Source organism: Corvus hawaiiensis, chromosome 14 (assembly GCF_020740725.1).
Source record: "Corvus hawaiiensis isolate bCorHaw1 chromosome 14, bCorHaw1.pri.cur, whole genome shotgun sequence".
Taxonomy (NCBI): Eukaryota; Metazoa; Chordata; class Aves; order Passeriformes; family Corvidae; genus Corvus; species Corvus hawaiiensis.
In genome coordinates this window covers 10481592-10493736 of record NC_063226.1, presented here as the reverse complement: position 1 = coordinate 10493736, position 12145 = coordinate 10481592, and the positions used below count along the sequence as shown (strand labels likewise).

The 12145-nt window shown below is 45.7% G+C and overlaps 1 protein-coding gene and 1 long non-coding RNA gene across 7 annotated transcripts in view; one reads left to right on the top strand and one right to left on the bottom strand.

The window, feature by feature from the left end:
* PLS3 (plastin 3) overlaps nucleotides 1-12145 on the bottom strand; it is a 50336-nt gene that overhangs the window by 22157 nt on the left and 16034 nt on the right. For 2 of the 6 annotated variants that reach the window (XM_048318557.1, XM_048318563.1), the window contains exon 1: nucleotides 9260-9344. The exons of 3 other annotated variants lie outside the window; for them this stretch is intronic. The gene's annotated coding sequence lies outside the window, so the exon portion shown is untranslated. Of the gene's footprint in view, nucleotides 1-8106; nucleotides 8190-9259; nucleotides 9350-12145 lie in introns of those variants that run through there. One more of the 6 variants, XM_048318559.1, reaches the window with a different exon arrangement.
* LOC125333052 lies at nucleotides 10361-12105 on the top strand. Its single transcript, XR_007206743.1, has 2 exons — nucleotides 10361-10703; nucleotides 11024-12105. It is a non-coding gene; the product is annotated as an uncharacterized LOC125333052 (long non-coding RNA).

The following is a 12145-nucleotide window of genomic DNA, read 5'->3' as shown; positions in this document are numbered from 1 at the left end:
CTGCAGAGACATCAGACTCCACCTCCCAGCACTAGCAGGCACAACAAGATGTTGAACAGTCAGTAAAAGCCACCAACAGCAAGACAACAAACTTCATCACTGGGATCAAGTTGAAAAAATGGGGCGGGGGAGGAATCACAGCAAAGGTGCATCTGACTGACAGAGGTAAAAAAAATAAATTTTTATAAAAGTAAACTTCTTTACTGTTTCATGGATTACAAGTCAGGCTAGCTGACCAAGGCAGTGGTACTATGCAGGTCCCTGCAAGATGCAGGAATGCTATGTGCAGCTACTATGCAGGTCCCTGCAAGATGCGGGAATGCTATGTGCAGCACTGACTGTCTTGCTTGACATCCAGTCTGGGATCTAGCTCCATTCCTGGAGCAGCTCCTTCCCTGTAGCACTCCCATGGGTGCCTCAGCCGACCCTCAGTGCCACCAGAACCTGGCTATTTCCAGGGGATAAAGGCATTGCTTAGCAAGAAAATCAGCTCTGGGCAAGCTTGTTGCACGATACAGGAGATGGATTTCACAACTGGCAAAAACACTTGGGGAACGCTACCAAGAACAGAGACAGATTTGGCTATGCAGGCAGGTTGCATAAGCTGCCAGGCAGGAGAGGCTGAGCTACAGACTGAAAATTTAGCCAAAACTCCTCCACAAGTTCTGCCTTCTTCCTAATTCTCATTTGCACCAATTCATTTTCAAACCATGAGGATTTCCCTTAAAAAGGTATTTCCCAAAGCATCACTATCTAACCACTTAATCGGAATTTAATTTGCTGCTATCTCTAACATCTTTAACACCAAAAGAACCAGCAAACACCACCATAAGCTGAGAGCTTTTAAAAATACTGCTCTGTTAAACTTTATCAGGGAGATATGCACTGGATATGCTCTGCAGTTGTTTGTATGGGTCTTGACTTAAAAAAACTTTTCCTTCCAGTCCCTAGACTGTTCAGCTCAGTCCATAAAACAGGTTTCCCTCTCAGTTTTTATAATACCACTTCTTCCTTCTGTTTCTCTGTTTGAGAAGAAGGAGGGAGAATTCAAACCAACAGAGAAAAAGTAGACACCTGACCTTGTCAGTGCTGTCTGGGAAGGGGAAAGGATGTTAAAACAGTCTATGGAAAGGTTAGTGGGCCACAAAGTTAAGCTCCCAAAGCAATTTACAGAGCTTTTCTTCAATGAAGAGGTATTACACCATCATTGACACACTGGGCTGGAAGGCACAGGAGCTTTTCTTTTTTTTTGTTATGTGGGAGTTTTTATGTTTGTTTGCTTTTAGTAGCTGAGTCTGGGGCATTCAGAATCATGTTTTTCATTCAGTTGCATTTTTAAACAAGAGGCTTTGTCTTGTGGGACATAAAAGGCCCTTTTATCACACTGGCACAGGGATCACACATCAGCTGCCTCACTCCAAGCCCTGTGGGGACACACCACGCTGCTCATGCTTGACCATGTCACGCTCACTCCTGCTGCAAGAAAGACTCCACCAGGGTATGACAGCCAGGGAACGGCTCACATTTAAACAACCATTTTAGAGGGACAAAAAGAGAACAACAGCAGAGTTTTAGTCTGGTGGCTGACAGCCCGTTAGTAAATGCACAGATAAAGTGTACAAGGAAGCAATCCCTGCTCCAGATCCCTCATCCTGTCTTCATCCCTCACCCCACAGAAGAAAAGCAAGGGCAGCTCTGTAACACATGGATGCACAAAGGCACCTACGTAGAAGAGCATGGCTGGCAGACAGTGCAGCCTGTTCCTCTGAAGACTCTACCTGTGATACAGATCAGAGCTGCTTTAAGTACACGTCAGGTTTTGGAATATCAACTCCTTCCCGGAGACAGGCTGTATAAAGCTCCTGTGCAAACAAATTTTACAGGTTCTAAACACACTGCAGTCACTGAACCAGAGTTAGTTTATTTGCAGAACTGCAATAGGGGCAGGTTAAGAAAAGCTGTCCCAGAGTGTGTTTTGACAGCTGTGAGCCACCTGGGGACAGGCCACTGCAGGGGCTGTCACTGGAGGGATGTCTCTGCTGAGGCACTCAGCACTTCCAGCACAAGTGCCAGAAGCTAACCAGGATATTTGGGTAGATTAACTGCCCAGACAGCAACTTAAAAACACTCAAGCACAGAGAAAAATGTTCTCAAGACTCTTCTCCAAGAGGGGAAGCCCTGGAAGCTGCATCCTACACAGAGGATTGGTAGAAAACTGATGAAGGGGGGATATCTGTACATCTTGAAAATTGGCAGATTAATTCAAATTTGAAAGCACATAACAACCAAATATTTCCTCACAGCCACTTGAACATTTCCAACAGAAACAGCTGGAATTTGCTGCTGATCCAAATGGAAGAATTTACTTTCTTAGCAGCTCTGTGTTACTCTGAAAACTGAGTGCTTCATCCCTTCCAGGCCTGCCTTACTTTAATATCTCTACAATGACTGATTAACAATATCAACTTGTTTACTCAAACAGGCCAATGCAGAGATACATTAAAGTGTCAACAAAAAGGTATTAATATGTCCTATTTAAAAAAAAATCCAACACAAGTAAGCTAGACCTAGTCCGGAGCAGTGACTCACTCCGTATGTATTCTCCATTTCCGAGGAACCTGTGGTTTTGCTCTCTTCTCATGACAAAAGCTCCTGACATCAGAAAGCAAGTCAGTTAAGCATTAGCTAATTAAAAATACTCAAACTCCACATATCTGTGACCACTAACCCAGCACATATCTTTAGGAATAAGCAATGGGACAGCCAGGCACTCAGTCCCCTCACAACCCACAGCAAGTGCCAGAGCCCTCAGGCTTGGGCACTGATGCAGCTGCCTGGCCAGTTTGGAGGAAACCCAGTGATTCAGCTGACAAAGGATCCAGCCCTCAAGCTTCCTGTGGCTCACCTAATCCTCCTTTTCCTCCCTGTTTCGAAGGCACGGCTGGTCCCTGCCAACAGCTGCATTGAAGAGTGGGGTGGCTGCATGCACTCCCCTCTTCATCTTCCCCAGCCCCTTCTGAAAGGGGCCAGCAGCATTGCGACCATCCCAAAAGGGCTCTGCAAGCTCCAGAGATGCTGCAACAGCCCAGAGCAACCACCCTCAGGATAGTGAGGCAAGAGTCACTGGCAAGGGATATAAGCGTACCTTTTCTTTGCATCCCTTCCCAGGTGACTAAGAAGCTACAGAGGATGCTGCAGAGATCTCTTGACACTGCAGGAACCCTCCTCCACAGGCACAGGCCTATGCTCATGCTGCTTTTGGAAATGTTTGCAGGCAGGAGAGGGCACAAATACACCCACTCCCATCTCCATCATCAGCTCTGATAGCTGCTTTTACTGGTCCAGTCCAAGCAAAGCCTTTGAGTTTTTACAGACAACTTTGCCAAACCTGATGGTGACAGGAGGACATGAAAGTTTATGGTGACAGACTTGGTCTGATGAGTCCCCTGAGGTAAATAGTTTCCAATGCTTTGGAGGGAGACAGGAAAGTTTAGGGACTGATGGCCTGTAAATTAAAACCTATCCATAAAATCCATCCTCTCCTGCTCATAATCAGTTTGTGTTCTCATCAAACGTTCATCACAGTGTTTTGCTCATCAAATTCCTACAAGACAGCACCCGCACCTTGCATGTGGTTATTAGCAAACATCAAGCTGACAGAAGCACATAATCTTTTAATTGGCAATTACCTTCCAGACAGCCATTGGTCAGAGGCACTGGCTGAAACCAGACCTTCACCACACTTTGGTGATAGATGTCATCCTGGTAAGAGCAGTGATTAGGAGATGCTACCCCAACCAGAGAGGTTGCACCATGTTGGTGTCTAACCCCTTAGCATCAGCATGATGCTGCTACTGCAGATTCTGAAATCAATTTGGTATTGCTCTTTGCACAATCGTGGTTCTTGTGCACACAAACACTGTGGTGTTCCTATCCACTCAGGGAGCTGTTTCCCCTGCCTCAGGAAGAAAGGGGCACACAATGCTTTGAGCAGGTATTGCTTTGTGGTGCCAGATTTGGCTGAGTAGTGTCTCTCATCTGTGGATCTCCCCTTCAGTGAAGTTTTCCCAGCCCCACAAACAATAGGTTCAACCACAATGAATCTACAGCTCTGCTCTCAAGGTCTGCAGTGCTTTGACTATTGAACACCACTGTACTCTAACACCTGCAAAGCCATTACCCAAATGCAGCTTTATTTCAATCTTAATCCAGCTTCTCTTGGCCATGCAAAGCACCAAAAAGCTCACCTCAACAGGCCAAGGCCAACTACATAAATTAAGTTTTAATTCTGAATTATTTTAAGCTTGCCTGGCTATTTGAATTGACCACCTTACACGACCCAGTTCTCCAGCTCCCTCAAGCTACTGCCCTTACACACGGTATACTCTTTGACTGATCCATGATGGCTGTGTAGCCTACCAATTGCATCACAGGGAAAGGACACAGGACCGCAGATAGGGATTCCCACTGCACAGGCACCCTTCACATCACTTCATCCCAATTCCATATTGAGATTACCTCTAGCTGCTGTTTCTGAAGCACCTCTAAACCAGCAAAAGTCCCATCAGCAGGTTCTGCTTTATATTCTTTCAGACTCCTGAAACTGTCATGCTGGGAGAGGCAAGTTCCCTGCTATGCTTATGTTCACTTGGGAGTGGACTGTGAAACTTTGCTCCAGTTGTTGCACAACTCACCACTGCTGCAAGGGAAAAGTCTGCCAAATCCATCAGGAGCAGACACACATGCTGGAGTTAGTCACTGCTCTTAGCTTGCCAGAGGTTCTCTCCAGATTTGGAGGCATGTCTCAGTGGGGTATTCACCTCTGGACAAGTATGTTCCTCCAGCAAATCCAGGTTAGAAGCTCAATTTCTCCTAGCTAGACCTGCATGGAGTGATGCCAGCTATTTTTCTAAGCAGCACTTGGGTAGATGCCCAGCAGAGATCTGGGCTGCAGAGAAGGCAGGGGCACTCCAACAGTATGGGAACAAATGCAGCAATTTAGTATTCCTATGCCTTCTGCTCAGACTCTAACCATTACCCCAACATCCACTGACAGCCTGGACAACCTGATCCTTCCCCTTTTGCATGCTGGCCAAAGTGTTTTCTCTCCCTTCATGACAGAACCAGATTCACTAGCTTCAATCATCTTAAATCCTTAGTAAAAACAACTGCTGACCCATCAGCCAATTTACATGCCTTTGACAGTCCTGCACAGCCAAGGAAGCTCTTTTGGGTGCAGTGAAGCCTGGATAATGATCAGAACCCTGACACAGAACTGAGCTGTAGCCAGCATCCAGAGAAAACCCAAAATCAGCATCAAACCTGCCCACAGCATCAAATAGGAATCAGCCCCTTGATAAAAGCCCAGGAGAGCCACGTCCTCCAGGGCAGCATCCAGAATACTGAAAGCTCAGGATATGAACAGAAGTTCACAGGGATTCAAGTATACAAACCCTCTGTCTCACAGATAGAGAAAAGAGACAGAGAACAAGCAGTTGAGGATGCTTGGCCACATGATACCAAATTGCCCAGAGGCTGGAGGGAAGCACAAGTCAGAAGAACACAAATGCTTCCATTCCAATTGCCCATGGAAGGGAAAAATAAAGCTTCCCCAGTCCTCAATGAAATTTCTGCCAATACATCACCATCCTCTGAGCCAGAGCTGCCTCTGATGCACATTATGGGGTGATATGCAACCCTAGAACAGAGTGGATGGATGCTTGGTTACTCTCATGTCCCAGCATCTATGAGAAGAAGGCCGAACCAACAGAAACATAAAACTGTTTTGGGACTCAAATGGAAGGGAGAAGCACTAAAAGCTTTCTGCAGACCTTACACTCTTTGAAGGCTCCTGTCATGGAAGACCAGGGCCAAGTGGATTGGATGGATGGTCACAGAGGAGACCAACTGCACTCACACACCCCCATCATGCTGCAGGCTCACAGCTACAGCACACAGACCTTGCTCAAAATCTATTACACGTATCTACAGAGTACTTATCATCTACAGGGCACAGCAGAAAACAGATAAAATACTGCTCAAGGCACCAATGAACCTTAAAAGCCTCTTTGAGAAATACTCTTACTAAGTGTTGCATTTTGACACACCTCCAGTTTTAGTAGAGCAGCTACTCCAAGGTTAAAAAACATTTGAAATCATAACCCACTAGATTGGTTTAACTAACTTTTGAAATAGTTTGTTCATATCAGTGGAAACAGAACAGCAATATTCTCATTACCTAGCTAGTACAACATGGAACAGGTGATCCTTTCAAGACTTCACAGGAAAGGAAGAGCTGAACGCTCATCTGCCTGGAACTCACAAAAGCAAATAAGACTCAGAGATTATTTAAACTTAAGTGCAAGAAGGTAAACGAGAGGGGGGCTGAGGTCAGGGGTCAGCTAATGGACTGAAACTCAGAAGGCTTCATTTAAATTCCTGGCTCAGGCACAGAAAAGTCATGCAAGCCTCTCAGGAAATTCTTACGTTGATAGTAATTCTTATTCTTGCATAGTTCCCTAAAAAAAGAGCAGCCTTAACACTTCCTTCTGCTTATTCTGTACCTTAACCATAAACGCCTTCAAGAAAGTACTTATCTTTTACCATCCACTGCAAAAACTCAGCATCCCTCATTTTATGAGGAGACTCTCAGAGCAACAGTGTAAAAGACAGTGGGCTCCCTGCCAGCATAAGCAAGGAGGAATGAGGTTCACAAGGCTGAATCAGTGCAAACTTTCTTCCCCAGAAGCAATTGGGACCTGCTTGCTGAGACCTGCAGGTTACCCTCAACATGCTTTAAGCATATGTCTCTTGATTTCCAAATATTCAGCCCCAAAGGAGCCCAGTTCCTTACAAGGTGAGCTGCAGACCTGAGCCTGCACCCTGGTTCAGGAACAGCTGGATAAAGTCCTGCAAAGCCCACACAGCCCAGAACCCTCTCCATCCCCCAGTACCTCCAGCTCTGCTCCCAGGTAGCACCTTTGGCAGGTAAAGGGAGTGATATCCAGTGTGCCACGATAAAGCAAGAAGCATTACTCAGTCTGTTAAACTTCCCTCCCACCCGGGGTGGGGGGAATCAACCAGATCCCTAAATTAAATCACAGTACAGTCACTGCTTATTCAACACCAGCAAACAAGCTCCTGCAAGCCAAATACTCGGCATGATGGTGCTGATTCCTGGCAAGCTGGACAATAGGGAGTTTCAGCTATTAAATTTGGGAGGGTGGGTTCTGTGCAACCTTTTAGAAGGTACAGCTGTGGTCAAGCAGTTTGCAAACTATTTTATCAGTTGAAGGTAAATAGAGCTGTCCAGAAAGAGCACAGCCAAGGCTGAAATTCTGGCTGCTCAGATGATAAGCACTCAGAGAAATGTGTCAATTAATGTTTTCTTAAATAAGAAACAAAACACTAGAAACTACAAACCATACTCTGCATGTTGTAATTATGTTTCAAAAGTGTCTTAAACCAGAGGAATTTCAGTAACAGATCTCTAACTAGAAAAAGCTACTGATAAAAGAAAAACCCTTTTCCATTCTTCCCCTGCTATCTGTAATCTTGTTTAGAAAGCACTTGTGAAAAAGGGAAAGAAGTCAAAATAATTTGTTTCAGAGCAAGAAAGCAACATTAGACTGCAATAAATCAGTGTCACTGCATAGCTGTCCTAGTGGCTCATGAAGTAGGAAAAAACTCTGTAAATTCAACACTTATTTACTATAGAATGGATGGTATAGATCCCATCTACTCTTAGCAAAATCAGAAACATTAATCTCAAAAATTAATGTGAAATGGCTAGAAGTGAAGGAAAGCTGCTGGCTTTGCCTCCCAGGAGGTTGCAATGACAGTGAAATCACATTTAGTCTAACTGCAGGGTGTTCCCCACACTTCTCTATAATTTAACTTAATATGGGGAGGAGCAATAGGCAGCCAAAGGCAGCAGTCGCCAATTCAGGATCAGGCAAGCTCTCTACTTCACGAGTCTTGGATTTTGGATAAGCATTAATAATGTCCACAAAACGCACTCTAATCAGCATGTTTCAAGGATAGGTAAATGCATCCAGCATCAAGGTTAGGAAAATGCATCCAGAACTCCTGGAACCGAGCACTAACTTCTCGTTAGGTCTCTTCAAGCTGCTTTGCCTCCTCTTCCTCCTTCTCCCTCCGTTTCACAGCTCAGCCAGTGCTCAATGCCCCTAGGACAGATGTTGTGGTTAAAGAGACATATGCACTGTAAACAGCATGCAACCTCATCACTACTTTGAATTTCAGGAGGGTGTGAGAGTCCTCCAGCTGTAGAAATCATTCTTTAGAGACATGCTTTGTAGAATAAATGCAGGGTAAAATATCTCTTCTCAGCCTTTTGGCTAAGAACCAGTATATTATCTGTTTAACAAAACAACTAAGCAAAACCTCAGAGCAATACATGCAGTACAAACAAAATTAGGTACATGAAGAAGCTATACTAGAAGTGTTCTATCGGTTTGCAGACAAGTTGAGTTTTTAGCACAAAAAATTCAGCACTTCAGTTCAATACTTAAAAGTACTGGTATGCACGTGTTTCAAACTAGTAGCAACTACTAAAGTATTTAGAGAGAGTCTACATTGGCTTCCAGCATCAGGTATAGCCAGAAACCACAGCAAGCAAGATAAACTCCTCTGTTAGTTAGAAAACTAAACCCTGCCAGCCTGTAATGCCTCATGCCATTCCAGCTGGAATAGCAAGGCAGCATTCAGAGCCCAACCTCTCCAGGTGAAAGACGCCAAAAAGTTCAGGAGCCGCCACAGCCAGCAGCCTACAGCCATTTCCCAAAAGCACTCTGAGCTCCTCGCACCTTCTGCAAGGCAGAGGTTTAAATATTTAACACTTTAACATGCAAGTTTAAGCAGTTTTGCTTTGTAAAAGCCTGCTGCAGACTGAGATGGAATGACTGTGCCCCAGCGTTCTGGGAAGACACACCCTCAGCCTTCGCCTGAAACATTAAACCGTCGGTGATGCACAGTCGGTGGCAGCCCTCGCTGCCGCTGTTTGCACGCTTCAAGTGCACTGATAAATTCCAAACTTAGACACATCAAAACCTGAAATTCGTTCTGCCCTCAGCTCTTTTCGTCTATCTACTACAGCAGTAGCAATCACAGGACATTTTGCAGAGAAAAGCAAAACAAGTCGTTGCAGGACAATCTCTGGCATGTGCCTGCATCCGCACCGCCGGGCAGCACCCACATGCCAGCCCGTCCCGAGACACCCTTCCTCAGCCTTCCTTACCTGTCCTCCTCCTCTCTCCTCCCAGGGAAGGCGAATCGCTCCCTCGCCCGGCCCCAGCGTTGAAGCGTCTCCCACGCCCCGAGCCCTGAGCTGGGCAGCCAGCATTCCTTCCTCCCTCCCCGCCCAGCGATGGGAGGTCGCTTCCCCGAGAGCCGCAGAGGGAATGTGGTCATGTCGCGAAGAGACGCGCTACAGCGGCCAGCGCCCGACGGCCCGAGCATCCCGTGAGCATGAAGCACCCAGAGGGGATTCTCCCCAACAACCAGCTCTTGTTCTTTTGTTGTCTGGCACTTGGGAACAGGAAGCAGTGAGATTCAGAGCTTTTAGGTAAGCAAACTATTTTTTTTCCTTAATAAAAAACAAAACACAAACCCAAAACAAAGCAAAAAAAACCAAAACAACCCTCTGCTGCTCTTTACTCTTTAAAAGGAATGCATTTCTCTTTGCTAGTTCTCACCGTGTCCAGTCAAACAGCAACGCAGTTGCTTGTATTTGGCTTTATGTATTTATTTTATGGATGTCTTTGAAACAACCGGAAGCTCAGAGAACACTAAGGATCCAGACCTATTTGGCCTCAGTCTGCACTGAAGGAGGATACTGCCTGCTATTTCACCTCATAGTTCCTCAAAAATGGAAAAAACCAAAAAAGTGGTCTGAATAGATTAGATTAAATTAAATACAGAGTTCAGAACTGGCCCATACTGTAATATATTGCATTACCTCAGTAATTAATCCCTGTCTGTTCTAGATGAAACAGGGACAGATATCTGCTGCCAGCCAGGAAGACACAAGCAACAGAAACATCATGTACTGTGTGATGCCATTTACTAATAAACACAATATTTGAATTAGTGAAAAATTTGACAAACTCATGACTGTTCTAAAAATTATGGTCAATATGGTCACTGGGTGGTTTTTTTGTTGTTTCTCTTTAAAAATTACATCAGCCAGGAAAGTGAGTCACTGCCTGGTACCATTTCTTGGATATCACCTAAAAATTTAGCTTCCAACTGTGAAGTTCCAAAAGAGGTATAAAACACACCCCAAAAAACAAAACAAAACAAAAAACCTAACCCCAAACCCATAGCCTGCCAGCTTCCTTAAGATGGTTAACATCATGGAAACCAAAATAGAGGGTTTTATGCCCAGAACTGCAGCTGCAACTTAAAAGGAATGAAGCTGGATTGAAAAAACACTTCTGCAGTCCACAGAGACCAGGCTGAGTGCACATCAGACAGGTTTTACGGAAGAGCGAGATTCTGCTCTGACTTGCACCAGCAACCGGCCTCAGCATCCCATCAGCCTCTGGGTACAGGAAGCCCAACTGGCTGCTCTGACCAAAACCAGGGACTTCATCGAACCTGTGAAGTCTTGGGGCAAACATGCAACAAAAATGAAGAAACTCATCTCATGAAGTTTAGTGTCTCCACTTGCTGTCCTACATGTGAGTATACTGCACAGCATAAATTTATCCTTTAAGGGTTAGTGAGGCTTCGGGGCTTGACAGGTCCTGGGGAGAGCATGCCAGAGCCCAGCTCCCAAACTAGGTTGTGACTTTTCATCAGTGGCAGAGCCATTGCACAAGCAATGTCTGCTTTTGAGGGGGGAAAAGAAAAGCCTCCTCTCCTTGTCTCTGTCATCTGTGTTGCTGGAACAGCAAAGCAGCACCTGCAGGTGTGCAGGTGGCAAATTGGCACTGCAGAGGCAGATGCCTAAAAGCCCATGGGTCTTCAGCCCTCTCCTTACTCACTTTTCTTTTTTCAGGTAAGTGTAAAGCATCCTACAGGGCTACCAGGTATAACCATTCCCTCTGACTGACAAGGAAATGACATCCCTACCCCCGTCACCAGGTAACACAGGTCCTCAGTGGCTCCACCACAAGGAGTTCAATTCACGCACAGTGCACATGAAATACCCATCTTCCACATTTGCAAAGGATCAGAGATAGCCAGTTTTTCCAGAGCTTTAAGAGCACTTTGCTCTCTGAATACTCAAAATCCAGTCCTGGCGGTCCAACCTGCAATTACAGTCAAACCTAAAATAGCACCACGGCAGTGCCAGCACCACTCATCTCCACATCATGTCCTGAGACTCATCACACCAGGGTGTGGCAACAGCATGCAGCAAACGAGTTCCCTGGGCACTCCCAGCCCACTTCCTCGACACACCTGGTCACACACCACTCCCCACTCTCTTCCAAAATAGAAATTTTTTGGTAGAGCCAGTATACCAGTGTATTTTCCTCTTCTTCCCGCTTTAAGAAATCCTTTTAGGGAAGAAGAAGGTGCCTGAGGTGCTCAGGTGACACATCCACTCCCCTGCATGGCACACTGTGATGTAGGTTTATGCACAAGGAGAACTTCCAGCACTGGTAGGATTCCTCTAGCACATCATTGCACAAGGGGACACATCTCCTCCAAAGCTCCAGCTGCCAAGTTTCACTGGGAAGCCACTAATGCACATTTGCTCTCCAGAAGGTATTCAGTGATGCCTGTGGGAGCAGCAGCTGCTGCCTTCCAGGTGACAAGGGAGCAGAGAGGGTAAATTCAGGAGTCATCTTTCACTACAAACCCTCAAGAACAGACCCTTTGGCAAAGTTCTGGGGGAGGAAGGGAGCTCATCCAGTGTGCTGGCCTGGCCTTTGGCTACGGCAGGCTGTGCAGCCCCACTGCTCTCCCCAGTGAGTCCAGAAGAGGACAACCATCTGCTTCTGGACACCAAGTTTTCCTGCCCACTCCAGAAGTAGTATTTTCCTCACTAATGCCAAGAGATACCATGCTAATGTTGGAAGTTGTTTAAAATAACTGATAAAATCCATGGTGATGAACAAGTTCCTGGGCATGCTACAACTGTCCTAGTGATTTTTGGGATGGGTTTTAACTGTGG